Source organism: Rosa rugosa, chromosome 6, assembly GCF_958449725.1.
Source record: "Rosa rugosa chromosome 6, drRosRugo1.1, whole genome shotgun sequence".
NCBI lineage: Eukaryota > Viridiplantae > Streptophyta > Magnoliopsida > Rosales > Rosaceae > Rosa > Rosa rugosa.
Window position 1 is genome coordinate 8,451,263 of NC_084825.1, and position 20,353 is coordinate 8,471,615.

The 20,353-nt window shown below is 38.6% G+C and overlaps 1 long non-coding RNA gene across 4 annotated transcripts in view; it reads left to right on the forward strand.

The window, feature by feature from the left end:
• Positions 1-6,724, forward strand: part of LOC133713606 (uncharacterized) — a 17,350-nt gene extending 10,626 nt beyond the window's left edge. The window contains exons 5-9 of one of the 4 annotated variants that reach the window (XR_009848148.1): positions 4,630-4,674; positions 4,816-4,891; positions 5,241-5,312; positions 5,746-5,848; positions 6,268-6,723. This is a non-coding gene — a long non-coding RNA (uncharacterized LOC133713606). Of the gene's footprint in view, positions 1-4,629; positions 4,675-4,815; positions 4,892-5,240; positions 5,313-5,745; positions 5,849-6,267 lie in introns of all 4 variants that reach the window. The other 3 variants (XR_009848146.1, XR_009848147.1, XR_009848145.1) reach the window with 3 other exon arrangements.
• The last annotated feature ends 13,629 nt before the right edge of the window (positions 6,725-20,353 follow it).

Sequence of the window (20,353 nt, forward strand, 5' to 3'; positions counted from 1 at the left end):
CATCGAACATATTATGTGCATTATTAAACAAAGATTAATATCCTGAATACCGGAAACAGAAGTAATCGAACGAAGCTGAACAAGCTACTGTGAAGCTCAATTATCAGTAAAATTGCAAAGACTTCTTGCTGAACATCAACTACAACGCGCTAAAAGTTACTGTTTCTGGTTTTCTGTGACTGAGTTGGTAATAATCATGCACAGCAATTTTTGAATATGCAGATTTGTCAACAATCATGCACAGTAAGCTACAAAACCGACCACTAAAATGCATTCACATAGTAGTGCAAGTATTTAGACTACAACTCATTCAATCACACTAAACTTATATGCATTCACATGTATTCTGATTAAACGTAGCCTAAATGTGTTAAATCAAACTAAAGGCCTTCCCCAATCAAACTCACACATGGCATTTCCAATTTACCTGATATATTTTCGAAACTAAACAATTTGCAGAACTATAAATTGTGCACATCAAATAAGAGCTAAATATTCAAACAATTATTTTTGTGATGACAAACCTGTCCATTTTGATCTGTGCCTCTCTTCTCTTTGTTCTCCAAAAAATCAATTCGAGCTTGTAGCATATTAAGCTGATCCTGAAACTTTTTTGCCACAGATTCAGTTACTTTCTGTATTATATCATCAGTGGTTTCAGAGGAATTTGGTGCATGTAGGTAGACAAATCTTCTAGGCACGCCAGATCCATAGGTGCGACAATATCCATGGCCATCCTCTCCAATCAATTCATGAAATATACGGTCTTTGACAACCTGAAGGTTCCTTTGGTCCTCAGGTTCTAATAAAAGTCGTTTTTCATATTCTTCCTACATTCAAGTATAGAATTACCAGCTTGAAAATAACATAGAAATTAGAAACTGAAACATTATCATACAATATACTAAAAATAAAGCTTACAATGACTTCAACTACTTCTGGTTTTGACTGGTCTCGTGCTTTTTTCCACACATTCATCTTAACAGTTTCTTCTCCATTTTGCTCCATCTATCGAATGCAAAATAATATCAAACTGAATCTATATTGCAGTCCAAATTTCCATATTTTCAGATTTCAATACAAGAACCAAATTTATAGATGAAATGGAAAAAAGAAGAAACTCATCTCCTACCGAAGAAACACATAAATGTAGAATGAAGTGGAATACCTCAAATCGTAATTGAGCAAAGTGTTTTCGACCAGTAGTATGAACTGGTCCACGAAGCTCCCTATTGATAGAATTTCTTCTTGCTATCATCTGCAACATCAATCTCAAGGTTAAATGGTAGTGATTCTGGTATTCGATAATCTATTTATAAATATTGTGCCACTAATACCTTAGCTTCCTCACTACTCCAATAGGCAACTAGCTCACTCCATTGCTCTGTCACAATATTGGCAGGAACTTTTGAAAGAATATCTGGATCTTCTTTGTTTTTCTCAAAGAAGTTGAGTTTCGTTTTGCTTTTATGATCCTTCCACAGACTATTGCAACATCTCAAACATACAGTTTTATATCCTTCTGGAACATTCAGCAAATTATCCTACAAAACATTGATAGGTTAGGATTAGTCTATACTTGAAACTAGTACTTATGCTTCATAATTTTAAAACAAATCAGAACCAAAAACTAATTGCAAATACATGGAATCAAGTTTTTTTTTTCTTTCATTCTAGTGTTTACCAACAAATATAAATGACATATGTACCTTAACTTCTTTCCATATTCCATCTTTCACTTCAGCTCCAACAGACTTCCAATCAATTATTGTAAGGGGAATTCTTTGCCCATCCCTTACAATTTGTCCTAACTGCGACTTTAATTTAAAGCCAACAATGGATTTCATTCCCTTCTTTTGGAAACGAAAAAAAAGGAAAAAAAAATGAAAATGAAGAACTCTTGAATTCTTAGTGAGAAAAAATAAAAGAAAAAATTCCTAAAAGTTCAACTTGACCACCACAAAGAATACTACTATATATCTTTTCAAAAAAAAAAAGAAAAAAGAATACTACTATATATTTTGCTAAAGTCCAATAACATAACCTGATTAATGATCAATAGCTCAAATTTTGTTTTTACAGAAGGTCCCAAATCCACCTGCTCATTTGTACGATAGGGCTGCTTTCATGTGTGGGAGGGAGCCAAATTTTGAGCTTCCTGAAGAGGAGAAGCAGGAACTGATGAAGTTCAAGTGGGATGAATTCTTGGCGGTGACTCGTCACTCCATTAACAACAAAAAGCTCAAGAAGTGGCAGTGGTCTGAGACACTTCCATTACAAGATGGTGACTGGGATGACAAGCAAGAAGTAAATGGTCTGTCAACTTCGGAAGATGGGGAGGAAGACACACGACTCTCTTGATTCTAATGGTTCAAGGACAATGCTTAAGATTTCTAGTTCTAACAGTTAAGTGCTAGCTAATAATCCTCCATTTTTTAAAGTATAAAGGCCCATATTAGGGCAAAGATGGTAGATTTCGTTGTCTTTAACTCTTTATTAAGCAAATGCCCAGTAAGTAGTTTCAGATTAGAAGCATCATAGTGGTCATTTGCCGTTGGTTCAAATGAACCAGTTCTATGAGAAATCTATTAATTTATTAAATGTTGTTCGCTGCTCAGTTGGACGAATAATGCTTGAGAAATAATTTGAAGAAGAAACGTGATCTGAAGGTTAATTTTTAATATGCTGCAATCAAATAGTAGTACCTTAGTTAGAAAGTACTTTCTCTAACAGTTCACACAAAAAAAAATGCATCATAAAACTACAACAAGAATTTGGCGTCCATAGATGCCTACTGTCTCTAACAAGGCACATTTAAGTTCACTATGACACATTATTGTTAAAGACAAGTTTTTAGCAACAAACCTGAAGGTAGTTGAGTATATCGTCTGTTGCAACTCTAGATCCCCCTTCTTGTTGTCTACAGATCCACTGATAAATTTTATCCTGAAAAAAAAAAAAAACAAAATAATTAAAGTTCATATTGCCAAGGTTCCATCAATAAATGTAGATATGTAGTGCAATTTCAAAGCATATTTACACATCAACCGAGCATTATGTGTGTAAAAAAAATTGAAACATGCATATGTGGAAGCTTTGCAGAAGCAATGGCCCACTGCCTGAAGGCTACAGCAAGTGAATGATATTAGAATCCCTAGTCCCTTAGTAAACTAATGGAAGCAACATATTCTTCAAATTTTTAAAGAGTCACACACACCAGCAGACACTGAACAAGAACTCCTGTCAACAACCAGGTACTACCAAGATGGCTATGGAACAAACAAGGAACCCATGTATCTCTTGAGCCAATATGGCACAACACAAGTATACAAAATTTCAGCAAAAGCCTAAACTGACTCACTCATAAGAAAAAGACCAAACCAACCATTTAGAATCTCAATCACATGTTGCAATTCACTCTAAACTCAAATACAGTTCCAAAACTATAACCCTTTGTTTTCCATTATTCTTCATATAAATCCATATCAGAACACTCCTCAGTAATCCTTTCATTCACTTCTGATGGATTGATTATCATTATCGTCTCTCTAAATCAATAAAAATGCAAACTTTGATAAACCAATACAACTATGCCTGTAGAGAAACTCTAAAAAAAAATTTCATCCAAACTCAAAACCACTAATCACCCAATCCAAAACCCAACCACATACAATCCCAAATATTTCAAGCAAATCAACCAATTCAACAAAAAAAATCAGAAAAAAAAAAAAAAACCAACGAAACACCCAATCTGACATATCCAAAACCAAAAAACATAACTATTCTTCCATAAATAAGCAAAATCAAAAGTAATTTCAGACAAATTTTCTATAGTTAATTCATCTCAGACTACAGAAATCATACTCTTCCATTTCATAATTTAAACTAACTGAATTGAACCCATTGATGGAAGAGAGAAGATAGTTGAGAGAGTGAATTGAACCCACCGAATTGAACCACTGATGGAAGAGAGAAGATACTGAGAGAGCGAATTGAACCCAACTTGAGAGATCGAAAGAGAAGGTCAGTACTGACTATGGCATATGAGGTTCTTCGGATGCAGACAAGTTTTAGGGTTTCGGAGAGGGGAAGATGGAGTATGAGATGGATCGAACAGAGGGATCGAATAGAATGAAAATATTGGAAACAAAGAGATGGGATTTACCTTGGAATTTGATTAAGCCCAGAAAGAAAAGAAGAGAATAGAAGGCGTTGAATGTTTAAGGAAGAAGAAGAGAGTTTGCATTTAGGTTTCAAATCTCAGGGAGTTTGTGTTTAGTTCATCGGGAACTAAAAGATTGACGCGCCTAATTTTCGTCTCTTGGCGTCTTGGAGCTAGGTTAAGTTTGCTTTTCAATTCATCTGGAAAATAAGTTGAAAAGTAAATAAAGGCTACGGCACCTGCAGTGAAGCAAGAATTAGGAAAAATCTTGCTACGGCATTTTTAATGCCGTTGCAATTGAAGCATTTTTATGCTACGGCTCTCTTTTGCCGTCGCAAATTTTTTTTTTTTTTGCGACGCCTTGTTTCCCGTAGCAAATATATGACCAATGGCGACGGCATTTTTGCGCCGACGCTAACTGGGGTGGCCATTGCAATTATTTTTTGTAGTGACTTGTTGTTTTGCAGAAGCCAGACAAGTTGGTTTTCATTGCCACCTATGATATTCTTTAGGTAATCTCTTTTTATTCAATTGCTACCAGGCTTGATTGTTGGAATTATGACAGCTTTTGAAGCGTAATTCTTGAGAGTTCATGAAAGTTCATAATTGTTGGCTGATAAGTATATTTCATCTAACGCTAATTTATGTTGCAGAGATTTCAAAACCTCGGCGTAATACTCTGAAAATTGATGACAATATGGCCTTTCTTGATTACAGAAACAATACAAGGTATTTGTATACGTCTATCATTGAAATATTTGCTGGAATGTAGTTAAGTTCTAGAGTACAAGAAGTAATGTTTTGGTGGCTTTCGAGCACCTTTCCAACTGCCGGTAATCTCCAAAGCCCAATGAGTTGCTTAGTTTAGCTTTTCGAATGAGTTGCTTAGTTTAGCTTTTCTTTGATATCTAGTGAAGTAAACATGTATGACCTTAGCTAGTGAAGTACCTTGTCAGTCACTGCCGAGTGATGAGAAGTGACTGTGTTGTAGTCTTTTTCATGTGTTAAATTTTTATTTTCTTCACCATGCCACTTGGACACGTATTTCCTCCTATTTCAAATTTTATTTGTTACATAGGTTCAAAAGGATGATCTACTTAATTTTTCATGTCAGATCAGGAGAACACCAATTGAGGAACTTTGCCTTCAGGTATATACCGTTTTAATTTGTTAAACCCCTCTAAATCATGAAATAAATTGCTTACTGTCTTTGTACTGCAATTTGCTATCTGCTGTACAATCTACTGTGTTATTGAATAGTTAAAGTTATAGTGCGATAGAGAAGAAAACTTTGCAGAGGGCAAGTAACGTTTCAAATGATCTTTATTTAGTTGTGCAGTCTATATTGGTAACTAAAGAAATTATCGAATGTGAGTTGTACATTCATAACTAGCCATTATAACTGAGAAACATAGACATAAACATGTGCTTGTTTCACAAGACGGTGTGGGTGATTTTCATGTTGATAGATATAGTTTGAATTAGTATTCCAAAATGTATTGCACTAAATTGTAATATCCCTTGCTCTTTCTCTATCTTTCAGTATGTGTGGCTTTGCTGATGATGTTTCTTGTATGTTCCAGTCTATGATAGGTCACTGCTCAGGTGCTTTTGGGGGGTTTGGAAGCTAATGCTAGAGTGTAATCCATACAAACAGGCTGGCTTCATCATTCCCTAAACCAATTTGTAAGTTTCTATGTTTGGTGGTTTTTGTTTTTGGGGTTTGGAAGCAATTCACAGAGTAATGTCTTAGTTTAACTTTCATTTTCTTTGTTTGTTGTTTGTTTATTACTATAGAATTGGCTTCTGATATGTGGCTTATTCATTCCTTGAATGATCAATATTATATCCACCAGTTTTGTTTGCGTACCATTATAGCTAGCTTAGTCAAACACACGTTTCTTTCTTTGTCATGACCTGAATATTTTGGTACCTACTGGGGATTGGATTCCAACTAAGTAACTAAGTTCATGAACTAGTTTACTTGTGGTTGCTGGGTACAGTTTGTTGCTTCTGAGTTGATAGTCTACAATGTTGGAACTGATATTCTAGATGGCGATCCTTTGGGCAGGTTGAAATTAACATCTTTTTCTGATCTTTTTCAGTCTTGGAGAATATCACTTGCAGTCATGACTATGATCTATGAATTGCAGATGTGATCTGTGTTTATGTGGCTTGTTTATGTAGTCATCCATGGAGAAGTGGAAGTTGCAGATATCATGCCTAGAATTAAGGCTGCTAATTTTTTTTTCTTTCACAAAAGTGATTTGATAACAATTATTCAGTTTGTATATTAATTTTAATTTTTTTTTAAAATTTGAAATATTGCAGTCACCATTGTTAGATAGTGTGTTTTATGATGATGGGGCCCACAGTTTGAAAGCCACCAAAAAAATGATAGTTCCTTTTTGAGTGTTTGTCACGCCAGCAAAGGCTACCTTCCTTAATTAGTGTCTATGGTGGTGGCTGTTGCTATTCCACACCAATCATCAGTGTCTATAGCTTCAATCCACACCATTCACAATGGTGTGGTTTGGTCAGTTTTGTGGTAGTGTGTATATGAGTTTCATGCTTTGTTGCAATGAGCGATGCGCCTACAATGGACAATATTATTGAAACACCATCATGATAACCTTCATAAGCAATTTCCTTTTCTTCTCGGAGCAGTAATTGCAGCCACAATAGCATTATTCAACATCTGGCTTTTGTTTGGTAGGTCATTACAACCGCAATAAGAGTTTAATTTTTAGCAGCCACAATAAGTAAATTGAAGGTCTGCTCAAGAATAAACTAGATATTCATTGTCACATTGAAGATTTCTCGGCACCTATAACACAAACAAAGAAAAAGAAAAATTGATTGGTTTTTCCTGGTCGTATTTATGGTCCCTCTGTGTTGGAGATTGGTTAATTTAGCGGTTTAGCCATTGCAATCCTGCACTGAGATGTCAATTAATTGATTTAATTCTTTGTAGGTTTTATCATATGTTGTCAAACTGACCCTTCAATTGCTACAAGGTAGCCAATTTCTGGAACTTAATTTGTACTGCCATACGAGTTTGATTGCTTCTAGATTGAGTATTAATTGACGGGCTGCTCTTATAGTTTTCAGTGGTTCAAAATTAATATATGATACGGGCCTAATTTACATATGCATGGTGGATGACTGGATATTGATTTCTTGTTGTTTACCAATAATGAAATAATTCAAAGAGAGGTTTTATTTGATAACCAATTAAAGAAGAAATGCATCGTTTAATGGCACGGTTTTGGGGTGATTCGGCCTCAGATAAGAAGATACATTGGCTGAGTTGGGATAAATTATGTACTCCTAACTCCTAAGTCAGAGGGTGGAATGGGTTTTCGTAATATGATGCTCTTTAATCAGGCTTTATTGGCAAAACAGGGTCGGAGGATCCTAAGTCAACCGGACTCCCCTGTTACCCAGCTCTTAAAAGCTCGTTATTTTCCAAACACAGACTTCATGAGTGCAGTTCTTCCTAAAGGGGCTTCTTATACTTGGAGAAGCATCCTGCATGGGCGTGAGTTACTTCTTCGGGGTGTCCGTTACCAGATTGGGGATGGAGATGCAGTATCAATCTGGACAGATCCTTGGGTCCCAAGGCCATATACTTTTAAACCTTTTTCTCCTATTGTACCGGGTACAGAAGAATTCAAAGTCTCTGACTTGATTGTCCCTGACACAAGACAGTGGGATGTTGAGATGTTGACTGAGCTCCTTATGCAGGAAGAAGTGGACATTATTTCGAGCATACTGATAGGAGCATAAATGCGACAAATATAGTGTGGAATCCTTTACACTTTTCTTAGTTATTTCCTTTAAAAAGTCAGTTTTAACTTTGTTTCTTTTTAGGTTGTTCGTGAATTGATTCAAGAGAAATAGGAGCTTAAAGAGAGCAACGAAGCCATGGATCATGAAGTACTGATGCAGAGGACTAAGTTTGATCAACCATTTGGCTAGAAATTACAAGGGAAGTCCACGGAAATCATTGTGCAAAACAGTTGCTGCAAAGCAGAAAACTGCAGTTTCAGAATCAGCTTTCTGGGAACGGTTTTGAGGAGCAATTCTTGCATTCTTCCGGCTACACCTTTGCAGAAAGGACCAGCGAACCTTAAATACATGATGTTATACTTGAACTAGAGCTAAAGAACTGGTCAGAAACGTCAACGAGGCAGCAGGAAATCAAATGCAAAGTAAGCTTCCCGATAAGGCAGAAACTGTCAGCTTTTCACGAAGCTTTTTGGGAGATCTTTTCCGGCGATTTTCTTGGAGTTTTTCCAGAAGGTTTTTAATCAATATAGAAGATATGATGTCATAGAACACGTGGGAGTCAAGAACCATCCAGAAACTTGTCAAGACGAAGTCGTTCCTTGTCCAAGAAGGAAGCTTCAGAGTCAGAAATAGAATCCTAGTCAAAACAGGGCATTTTGGCAGAATTCTACTTTGGACGGATTTCCAGGGCATTTTTGGAAGGTTGTTGCTGCTGCAAATATGAAGGAGAGTCCTAGAATAATTCCTCAAGATTTTGGGAAGATTATTAAGGCTTGAAAATCATTTAATTATGCACCAAGTAGAGTAATCCGCAAGCAACTAGGGGAGGCTTTCAAAGCAGAATTGGAAAAGGAAACTTGGGGGTGCTCCACATATATATAGAGAAGCAGAACACGTTGCAAATAACCATCCTACAGCGCCATCTTCTGCTCCCAAACCCTAGCACACAAGTCTCAAAAATTCCCAAGTCTTCAAGAAGAAAAACCGTGCAATCCATCTTCCATCCTCCACCAAGCTTCTGCCGTGACTTATCTTGAAGGAGTACTTGCATCTAAGGCTGCCTAAAAGTGAATTCGTGGCTCTCATACTCTCCCTTTTACGGTTTTTATCATCTTGTAATCTAATACTCATGCTTTTATTTGTTGAATTTAAGACGATGTGTGGCTAGTTAATTTTTGTTAGGGGCAAGGTTTGAAGCCCCAATTATGTAGAACATATGTTTGTTTAAATTTAGTTTCTTGATCTTTGGTGTGGATTGGTTGTTTATCTCTGATTGATTGAAAACTTTTGCATGTGTATGTTTTATGGTCGCGAACATAGGATTTATGCATGTAATTGGAGCTAGGTTTAGAAAATAATTCACCTAATCGTCTTGTTTTCTAATCCACAAGTATGCAAGGCTTTGGACAAAAGCTGATGTTTTAAACAACTAGAAGAGCATGCTAGGTAGGCGTTCCACACTAGACTGCAACTCTATAATCAATCGTTTCCATGAGATCTTAATGCTTCAAATGTGTTGACACTATATGTGTTGTTGATAGGATAGCGTTCTATACCTTGATTGCATGTTTGATAGGCTTAGCTATTGTGCGTTCACGTAGACTAAGTAATTAGGGAAACATTAATAAGGGACATGATCTGCTCCGACTTGTTTCTTGGTTGGTTTCTGTTCACACCTTAGTAATTGAAACTAGGTTAACTTACATTGTTCGAAAATAATTGGTGGTGGATTTCCGAGTCTCTAACATGTTCTCCATCTTATTTTCTCAAAACCAAAAATTAAAATTGTTTTCTTTTTGTTTTCTCTTTTATTTTCGTAGGAACATAAAAACCCCAAAATATTGTTCTTGCTTAGGATTGCAGAGCCCCTTTCTATCCCCTTCTGTTTCCTGCCATATTTTTCTCTCTTTTCTAGTATTTGACGTTTTTGTTTTGTTTAGTTTCAGATTTTATTTGTTTGATTTGTGTTTTAGTTAGTTTAAATTAGTTTGTTTTTATTTTGTGTGATTAATTTGTTACCCTCAATCCCCGGCTTGAACGATCCTTGCTTACTCTATATTGCTAACGACTACATCTTGCAGGGTTAAGTTGAGCGCTTGTTTTTAGCGTATCACATACCTCTAAGCATGGTTTCTTCAGCAGATCGATTGATCTGGCACTATGACACCCGTGGTAGATACAGCGTGAAGAATGGTTACTATGTGGCAAGATTGTTGCCTTCTCAGATGCATACGGCTTCTTCCTCTTCTTCTGGTAATATTGGAAAGCCTGATCTTTTTTGGAGGGAGCTTTGGAAGGTGAAAGTTCCACCTAAAATAAAATTACATGCCTGGAGATTGTGTAAGGGTCTTCTACCCACACGGGCGGCATTGTCCAAAAAGATGCAGTTGCCTAGTCTTCAATGTGTATTTTGTGGGGACGAAGTGGAAGATGGGAGACATCTCTACATCCAGTGCAACGTGGTTGGTGTGATTTGCAGATTTGGCATTATAGCAACCTTAATATTAGCCTCTCTGGTCCTCAAGTTCAATCAATATTTGAGTGGGTCCGGTGTGCTTTTGAAGTTCTGTCTAATTCATCCCTTGAGTTATTCTTGGTTTCACTCTGGGCTATATGGAATGAACGTAACAATGTTCTATGGAAACAATCATGCTTCTGTCCTTATAATGTACTCAAGTGGGCGGTTGATTGGATTGATGAGGTTCACCGGTCCCGCCATGTCAGTGATCAGTTCACTACAAGTAGGCACCCCAAGGTTGCTGCGCGGTGGTCTGTTCCTGCTGTAGGCAGGTTCAAATTAAATGTGGATGGGGCTTACAGCCAACAACGACGACTTGGAGATGTAGGTCTGGTGGTCCGGAATGAACAGGGGCAGGGGCGGAACCAGGATTTCAATATGGGGGGGGGGGGGGTCCAGACATAGTGGGGAAAAAAAAAAAAAAAACCTACTCCAAAAATAAATTAAAAATCATTTTTAATATAATGCATAACTCAACAATAAATTTGAAAAAGAAAAAACCATGGACAGTATTCGAAAAAAATAGAATCAATTCAAAGAACACCTTTAATGAATCTAATTTGTATTAGTTTATTCTTATTGTTATTGATTATTTTATTACACTTATATATATATATATATCAATTGATCATCACCTTTGGGGGTGGGGGGGGGTCCACCACATGAAATGAAGACTATTCACTTAGATTGGTTAACAACTTGTATATATATTTATACGGTCTGTCAGAAACTTAGGGGGGGGGTCCGGACGCCGTCAAACCGGAAGGTAGTTCCGCCCCTGAACAGGGGGAGTGCGTTGCAGCCTTAGCACGTCATTTTCCCAAGGCCATTTCTGCTTTGCATATGGAGGCAGAAGCCCTCCGTGCAGGTCTTCTTGTTGCTATTCATGAGGGCTGGGACGCAATTGAGGTAGAGAGTGACTGTATGACGCTGGTTGCTGTGGTCAAGGCGGTTGACGATGACTACTCTATTATTGGTCGGATAGTTGATGATTGCAAAAGGTATCTAAATAGTTTTTCTTATGTAAACTTCCGGCATGTTTACCGTGAACCAAATGGTGTTGCCCATAGGTTGGCACACCTTGCTAGCTTTAATTGTATAGATGAACTTTGGTTAGAGGAGCCGCCCGCTATTATTCAGGACGTGCTCTACGAGGATAATTGTAATTCTGTATGGGGCATAGGTTTTATGTCCTCCCCATTGTACTATGTTTCTTCAGTTAATAATAACTACGGGCGTGGGGTTGAGCCTCCCAGCTAGGCTGGGTTCCAAACCCCGTTTCAAAAAAAAAAAAAAAAAACAGAAACTTTAAACCCAGGAAAACAATAAAACATTAAGACAAAAATAGCTTGATACAAAAGCCACGTGACCCCGCACATGAAATTTTAAAAGAAGAATAAACAGTTGAACTAAAGGGTAACATTTTGGTAAAAGTAAGTGACTAGTGACTATTGTGATATTTTTTAGAAGTGAGTGACCAAAATATTGAATTAGTAAAAGTTCAGTGACCATTTGTGATATTCTCCCTATACTATATAAAAATGCAAGTCTAATGACTTTTGCTCATCTGTTTACTTCTCTGTGCCAATTATAAAGTATATGTACTAATATGTACATTTCTTTCTCCGGATATGTAGGTGAATTGGTTATACTCAAAATTTAGCACAATCAATTGACCCTATCAAACCATATATAAAAGGCTACATACTCTGTCAACTATCAGTAATATGCATTATTGTGTATACTAATACGACGAAGATGTAAAATGTCAATTGTAAATAATGAAGTTTCCTTTTCCAATTTTTTTTTTTTTTTTTTTTTGAGGAAAACGGGGTCGAGTTCCATTAATATTAACAACAACCTCTCTCGGTCAAGCTTGAGGGATTCGAAAATCCCTCATTTTACATCTCACTGCACAAATCATCTTGCATAGAGCAGAGCAACAAAAAAACCAAAAAAACAAACTAGAAAAGAAATTGCGAAAAAGAAAATACCCCTACACCTATTCAACACTAAATCAAAGCAAAGCAACCAACTTGACAAGCGTTGACGCCTAAAACCTTTATTGGTGTACATCGGCACTCATCTATCAGAAAACAATAACGATCAAATGCATAATAGGGTAAAAGCTGAGTGACACTTAGTTATTGAAAGCAACAGAAAACAGAAAGCCTTACCACTCTCCACCAGCCTAACCAAACCAAGCCTAAAAGAAAAGTAAAAGAAGATGGGTAAGCCCAACCAGGCTACAAAGCTGCAGCTCGGCCAGATAGAGGCCCACAACCCATACCCACCTCCTCCCCCTCTTCCTTCAAATCAATTGAGTCGGAGCCACCAGGGGGTGGCGCTCCGTCACTCCTTCGGGGACCGACTGCGTTCCTCAACCATCAATGTGGCTTCCTAGAGCCCCGACCTGGATCAAGCCTCCATTAGAACCGCCTCAAACCACCCTAACCAATTCCGTCCTCCTCTGTCAAATTTCGCTGCAAAAAACAACTCACCGTTGTCCCAGAGACACTGCACTACCGCTTGAGCACCGCGGTAGCCAAACACCCTCAATCAGCGCAGTCTTCAACCGCTGCAATCGAAGCCCGAAAAAACGTTGGATCGACCAACGATGCTGTCAACAGAAGCACTGCTGAGCACCGTCGCTTCTAAGCCACCACCATCCCTCCATTACCTGGTCTGGGCGACTAGACGTCACCGCCGCCACGATGCGAAACATTATGTTTCGCCTTTCAGGTCACTTTAGGAAGTTTGGAGGCCTCGCAATTGTCACAAATATTCCTTTTCCGATTTGATATGCATTGTCGTGGATGAATTGATATGACCAACTTGTAAAATATTGAATCTTTGTGAATGTGAATGATTTGGTGCTTCATTCAGTGTTTTTTGTAATGAGGTAGTTCTGGCCATTGACATAATATTATTTCTAATATAAAGGCAGCTAGCACACATAGATTTTTACTAGTAGATTGACCCCCGTGATGCTGCGGGTTTGTTTTTTTCTTTTTCCAAGTTTCAGACGTAATAGATGAATACTCGCAAACTAAAAAACATCGGCGCTAGAATATGATTTGTCTTGTTGTGAATAATAAATTAGCAACAAATGGGATACAACAAAAAATAATTTTTTTTTAATGATTTATGGCAATTTACAAATACAAAACAGAATGGTTTTCCTTTAAAAAAATAAAAGGGTATGGTAGAATTGTTAAAAAAAAAAAAAAAAAAAAGATATGGCAGAATTGTAATTTCAGTCAAAAGTGGGGCAAAACTGTTTTTTCTAATAAACAGTGATGAACAGTGCTTATGAACAGTGTAGGAGCTTTAGTATATAGTAAATATTCTTGAGTAACTCTAGCATCCATGATTTTGGTCTTTTCACTTTCTTTTTTTTTTCAGTTAAAGAATGCAGCATGAAATATATAATTAGATGAACCACCTTCATTACACACACACACACACAGAGGCGTTTAAAGTGCAAAGTGCGAACGTCGATGCTGCAGTAGCGTACAAGTGTCGACGACGCAGCGCCTCTTGCCGGACGAAGGCCAGGGGGCATCCCGGACCAGTCTGCAGTTGGATGGAGTCGCTGGTGACCAGTTTGCAGCGCTGCCCAGAACCTTGAAGTTGCAGGCAAGGTCGCTGCCCAGAACCTTCGACCTCGATTGCCGCCCAGAAGTGGTCTGGGATGTCTCCAGCCTCCGTCCGACACGATTCTCGCCGCCGTCGCCACCTGAACGTTGCTGCAACGTTGACATCCGCACTTTAGCGACAGTGCGGACTTCCGCCTCAGAACCCGCCTATATATATATATATAATTATTATGATGAAAAAAAAATACATACTACATACCAACGAAAGATGTTCATGTAAGCATTCAACCTTTTCTATAGCCTTTCAAATTAGCAAAGAGAATTATTCTTTGTGTGCTGTCCAGAGAAAAGAAAAGGTAACAAATAATTCTATTAGAAATTATGGCTTTACTTTATTGCAATATACCTGCGATTACTTGGTCAATTCTGCATATATTGATGCGCCACGAAATAAAGGAAATGCTATATAAAACTTCCACTCAACAAAAGGCCATGATTTTCCCTGCAATGCGACATTTCAATTTTAATCAAAAACTGAAAATAAGCTATAGAAGATAACTATCTAAAGGATCATCAAGTGGAAAACAATTGCTTTACTGTTACAGAGAAGTCTTTCCAAAAGCCCAATGTCCATCTCAGAGATATGACCACAACATTGTCAAACAACATTCACAACTTCATTATATAATTCATTCTAATAATGAAATTTAACCTAACTAACATATGTGGGTCAAAAGTTCATCACACAACTTTATCAATGGGTAACTATATATTAGCATTAGCACCCAGGAATGACAGGAGGGTTGGGCTAATTTTATACATACAAAAATTCTGCGACGACCCACGAATAAGCTTACGGACAAACCCACGAATAAGCTTACGAACAAGCCAACGAATAAGCTTACGGACAGACCCACAAATATTTTGAACTGAGATTGACAACTAAACAAGCCCAAATTTAAAACTGGTTGGTGACTTTGTGTTATAAAACACCATTTTAAAAAAAAATAAAAAATATAAAAAAACTAATCAGCCCATTCGGCCATTCCCAATTATCAAACATCATCAGGCATCAGCAATGACAAATTGACAATCAATTATCAAATATAAAGCATCATCAAACTGAACAACCCATTCCAAACCATTACCAAACATCATTGTAGGCTTGTAGCTGGACAACTCATTCGGCCATTCCCAATTATCATCCCATCATCAACAACCCATTACCCATCAGCAATGACAATCAATTATCAAAAAACATTCAACAAGACAACAACCCATTCCCACTACAGCAATGACAATCAATCAACCAAAAATCCAAAACATTCCCAAATCCCAATTATCAACCCATCATCAACAACCCATCAGCAATGATAATCAATCAACCAAAAATCCAATACCTGGGATCTGGGATTGAAGCCTTGAAGGAGTCGCAGACGCGCAATGGAGCCGTGGAGGTGGCTCGGTGGCGGAGGAGGTGGCTCAGGTGTGGAGCGACGGAGGTGGATCGGCGGACTGCCGGGACTCGCTAATCGAACCTGGAACTTTGGAACTCTGGAAGGCTGGAAGGCGGAAGCAAATGGGGACAGCGCCACAGGGGAAGAATGGGAGAGCTGAGAGTCGACCTACAAGCATCAGTATGTATATATATATTTATTTATTTATTTTTATTATTATTATTATTTATTTATTTATTGGGCTATACCCATACTTGGTTGATTTTGGCCCAAATTTTCCCTTGGGCTGTAGCCCTTGTCTTGGCTACACCCCTGTTAGCACCATCTCTTGGTAATGCCTTTGTGGTCTTGGAAAATTATCAAAACCATACCTGCGAAATCGAGGGGAAAATGAGCAACTATTACCATTACAAATGAGCAACTATTACCATTACCATCTAGGAAAATGATTAGAATGATACCAGTGAAAACGACAATTGGGACAAGTACAAAAGATCATCATCAAGATGACCTAGACTATCAAAAAGAAGCATTTCAATTTCCTTCTTTTACCTGTTCTGTAAAGGCTAAAACATATGGAGAGTACTATCTCTTGACGACGATTGACGCAATTTATCACCCTCTCCTATGGGATCAAGTCTGAGATGGTACTTTCTATGACCTATCAAAGCATTTTTATCAAACAAATCAGATGCTAAAATTTTGGTCTTAGTTGACACTTCAGACTAGGGTTGTCAATAGGTCGTGTCGGGTTGGGTTCATGTCGGGTCAAGGTATATGTCGTGTCACAAGAGACAAATCCAAACCCAACCCATTTACTAATCGTGTTGAAAATTTAAACCCAAACCCAACCTATTTATTAAACGGGTTACCCGTTTCCAACCCGCTTAACCCATTTAATAAATATGTCGTGTCGTGTTGGACAAAATGATCAATTTAAGGGTTAACACTGCGACCCATTTAACTAAAAAAATACATAAATTGATTAAATTCACTAAAAACTCCATAAGGCGAAGAATATAAATAATTATATATAATTCATAATTATAGAGATATTCTTGGAGATATTCATAGATATCCGATTAATTGTACGATTATCTTTCCTTGTACAACTCTGATTCTATGTCTTGTAATCATCTATATAAGGAGGCCCCTATTATCAATGAAAGTACGACTCAATTCTCTCCCAATTCAGTTTTCATTAAACACGTTATCAGCACGAAGCCCTAACCCTGAAACAAATAGCTAAAACCCTAAATCCGAATACAAAAGCTTGAAACCTTTTCTACCTCCACCACACAACTTGAAGCCCTCGACCCTAGGAATCCAGAACCGGCGGCAGAACCACCAGAACCTGCCGGAAACCTACCGAACTGACCACCGAAATTTCCAAACCACCCGCAGCAAATACAAAACCGATTCACCGCCTTTCGGACATCCGATTGCTACCAAAATTTGCCAGCAGTAGCACTTCCATCCCAGAATTCAGGAACAAAACCTTCAAAACTGGCCTAAACGATACTGAACCGGCCGACTGAACCTTCTGCAGAAAAACTGACAGAAGAAGAAGAGAAAAAAAAAAGGAAAAGAAAGAAGTAGGCGGCCCAGCCCAAAAGAAGAAAGAAAGAAGCACAGAAGAAGGCCCACCGACGCAGCCCAGAAACAGGCCCTTTGACGCAGCCCAGAAGCAGGCCCACTGCCACATCAACAGCATCGTCAGCAGATTCTGCCACATCAGCAGTCCTGTGCCACGTCAGCTCCGACAACTTTTTCCGGCCACCGTCGGCGACTTTTCCAGCCATTTTCCTGCGATTTTTTTAGCCACTTTCCGGCGACTTTTTCCGAACACTTTTTCAGGCCAAATTTTCCGGTGACCTATTTCAAGGTATTTTTTGCTAAAAGTTCCTGTTTTTTTTAGTTTTTATTCAATTTCTTTTCTTTTTCTCGAGGATTTGCAACCTCCCTTCTTCTACCCCGCTTTCTTCATCATAGGAGAGACCTAATTAAGCCGAACTGTGGGGGTTCGTGCTCACTCCAAGCTTGGAGCTTGTTGAGATCTCCAAACTTAGAGTTTGTAGAGAATTTATGATCGACCACTTAAGTCATTGTTTCGATCTAATCCGATACCTCTTGGAATTGAATTTCTTGGAAGCGATTACGCTAAGAAATTTTATATGTTTTTGTGGTAGCTTTTTCAGCTCCGAAACTAACCCTTTTTCTTGTTCTCTTTCAGGCTAAGTAACCTGAACAAATTGGATTTTGCTCCATTGTGAACAACTGGCTCTGGATATCACAGGTGGGTTTGTGATGTCCGCCAGCATCTCAAGGTCGATGGAATCCTGGATACGATTCTCGAGCCTAGCCAGGACGTGCTAACTGTTGAGCAAGCTCAAGCTTTGGAAGCAAATAGAGCAGCCTCAGAGGCAAATAAGGCGAAAGCCATCAACCTAATGACTCGTCATATGGATGATTCGCTCCAGTACGAGTGTATGAATGAAGATGACCCAAGTAGGCTGTGGGTTTCACTCGAAGAAAGATTTGGCAACGTCCGTGACTCCCTGCTTCCTGACCTAGAAGTGAGATGGCATAGCCTCCACTTCTGTGATTTCAAGTCAGTTCTTGACTACAACTCGGAAGCACTTCGCATTAATCCTTAATGGAATTCTATGGTAAAGAGATCACAGATGCAATGTTGATTGAGAAAACTCTCTCTACCTTCCCCGTCTCTGCATTGATGGTTGCTACGAACTATCAAATCGATGTTACTGCAGGACGGATCACAAGGTTTCATGAGCTCATTGGAGCTATGAATGTCGTTGAAAAGCATGACAACATCCTTGTGAAGAACTATAATTCGAGATCCGTGGAAACAGAGCATATTCTGGAATCCAATTATAGTCGCGCCCCTAAGAGAGGGCCCCAAGAGAGAAACCCTAATCTTAGGGATACTTCTGGATGTTCTAGTCCATATAATCGCTCTACTTGGGAAGGTAACCGCCAAAATAGGCGAACATGGAACAGAAGAGGTCAACGTGGAAAGAGAGAGAGAGGCAATGCCTCTGACCCTGTTGGTGGCACCACCAACATTTAGAGCCATCTAAATGACGCTTTCAAAGCACCTCAATCAATGGAGTCGGAGCAAAGAGATGTATGTTCTCTATGTGGAGTATCTGGTCATTGGGCACATTTGTAGAGCTCGTGAAGAAATTGTCACCGCCTACAAAGCATATTGTAAAGCAAGAGAAGCTCATTATGTGGAACAAGAAGATCAGGAAGATGATCTAGGGTGAAGGGTTGAAGACTACAAATCTGGCTGGGATCAACAGATCGCCAATTCTGTTTAAGTCTTTATTTTTCCTAGAGATGTAAGAGGCAATTGCCATATACTTTGTAGTAAATGCCATTGGTTTAGTTTTTCTTCACATAGGCTCATCCAAAATGAGTATGATGTCTAGGAAGGTTTTGAGATAAGTGGTACTTAAGCGAACTTTGCTCCACCGACATCTCTCTACTCACCTGGTCATATTTATTTTGGAGTTACTGAAAGAAGTCAAACGACTACCTTTGTTTTGCATTAGCTAGCATTTGGATTAGATTCTCGTAATGGTTAAGAGACAATGATGTATTCCGTTGGCTTATGAATAAAATTTCGAGTTCTTTTCATTATGACTCCATTTTGATTCTGAGCATTTTACTTTGTGACTACGATGGCTGGGCCATCAGTATTAATTCAAGGACATGGAATAGCCCAAGTTCCCCTTGCCAAATGGCACCTTGATTACTGTCACAAAAACTCTCTACGCTCCTAAGGCAAATCGCACATATGAATAGCCAACGGATTCCATGCGAAAATGCATATAGAGAACTGAAATGAGTTCCTTTGCAATACCTCTAACGATTGCGAACAAAGGTGCATCTTAGAGAAGTTTATGTGTCTCTCTAGTGGACTCTATGTTACTATTCGAGCTATTAAATCCAATAAAGTTATGAGAGAAGATCTCTTGGATTTAGACACATATTGGCTTTGTCACGACAGGATAGGTCATCCTAGTCATGATATGATGATCCATCTACTAAAGACTTCACATGGACATCCTTTCTCTCGAGCGATACGAAGCATGAATCAAAAGTTGATTCCTAGACTAAGTGTGACCGCCGCCGTTGCCTCTAGCGCCGCTGCCGTCCACCACCAGCCTAAGGCTGACACAGTCCCTATCCATGACGACATGAATGGCGTCCATCATGGTGATGACACCCTAGATGATGTTGCAATCACCAACTTTGCTTCAAATAGAGTTTCAGACGCTCATGCCCAGCCAAAATCCTCATTGATTGCTTCTAAAGCCTCTCGCTCGTTTTACAAAGCCCATTCCTTAGGACTGAGACCGTCCTATGCAAAGGATATGAAAATACTCATTCTGTTCTTACATAGAATCCATGGGGATTCTATGGACTGATTCAACCAACTTGCGGACGCTTAAATATTTCATGATGTTGATTGACACGCAAATACGCTGGTCACGTGTTATGCCATTGTCCACTTGTAAATGCTGCTTATACTACACTCCTAGCAAATATCATATGACAACGGGCTCACTCCCCAGATCATCCTATTCTGTCAATTGGACTTGACAATGTTAGAGAGTTTACACCAAAGACTCTCGATGGTTATTGCATTGAGACTGATGTTGGACATCATATTTCCATGAACACACCCAAATGGTCTCGGGGAAATGACTACGATGGTAGTCCGGACATTAGTAATGCTCACCAATCTCCTTATATCCGCTTGGGGTGATGCAATATCGCATGCAACTATGCTAAT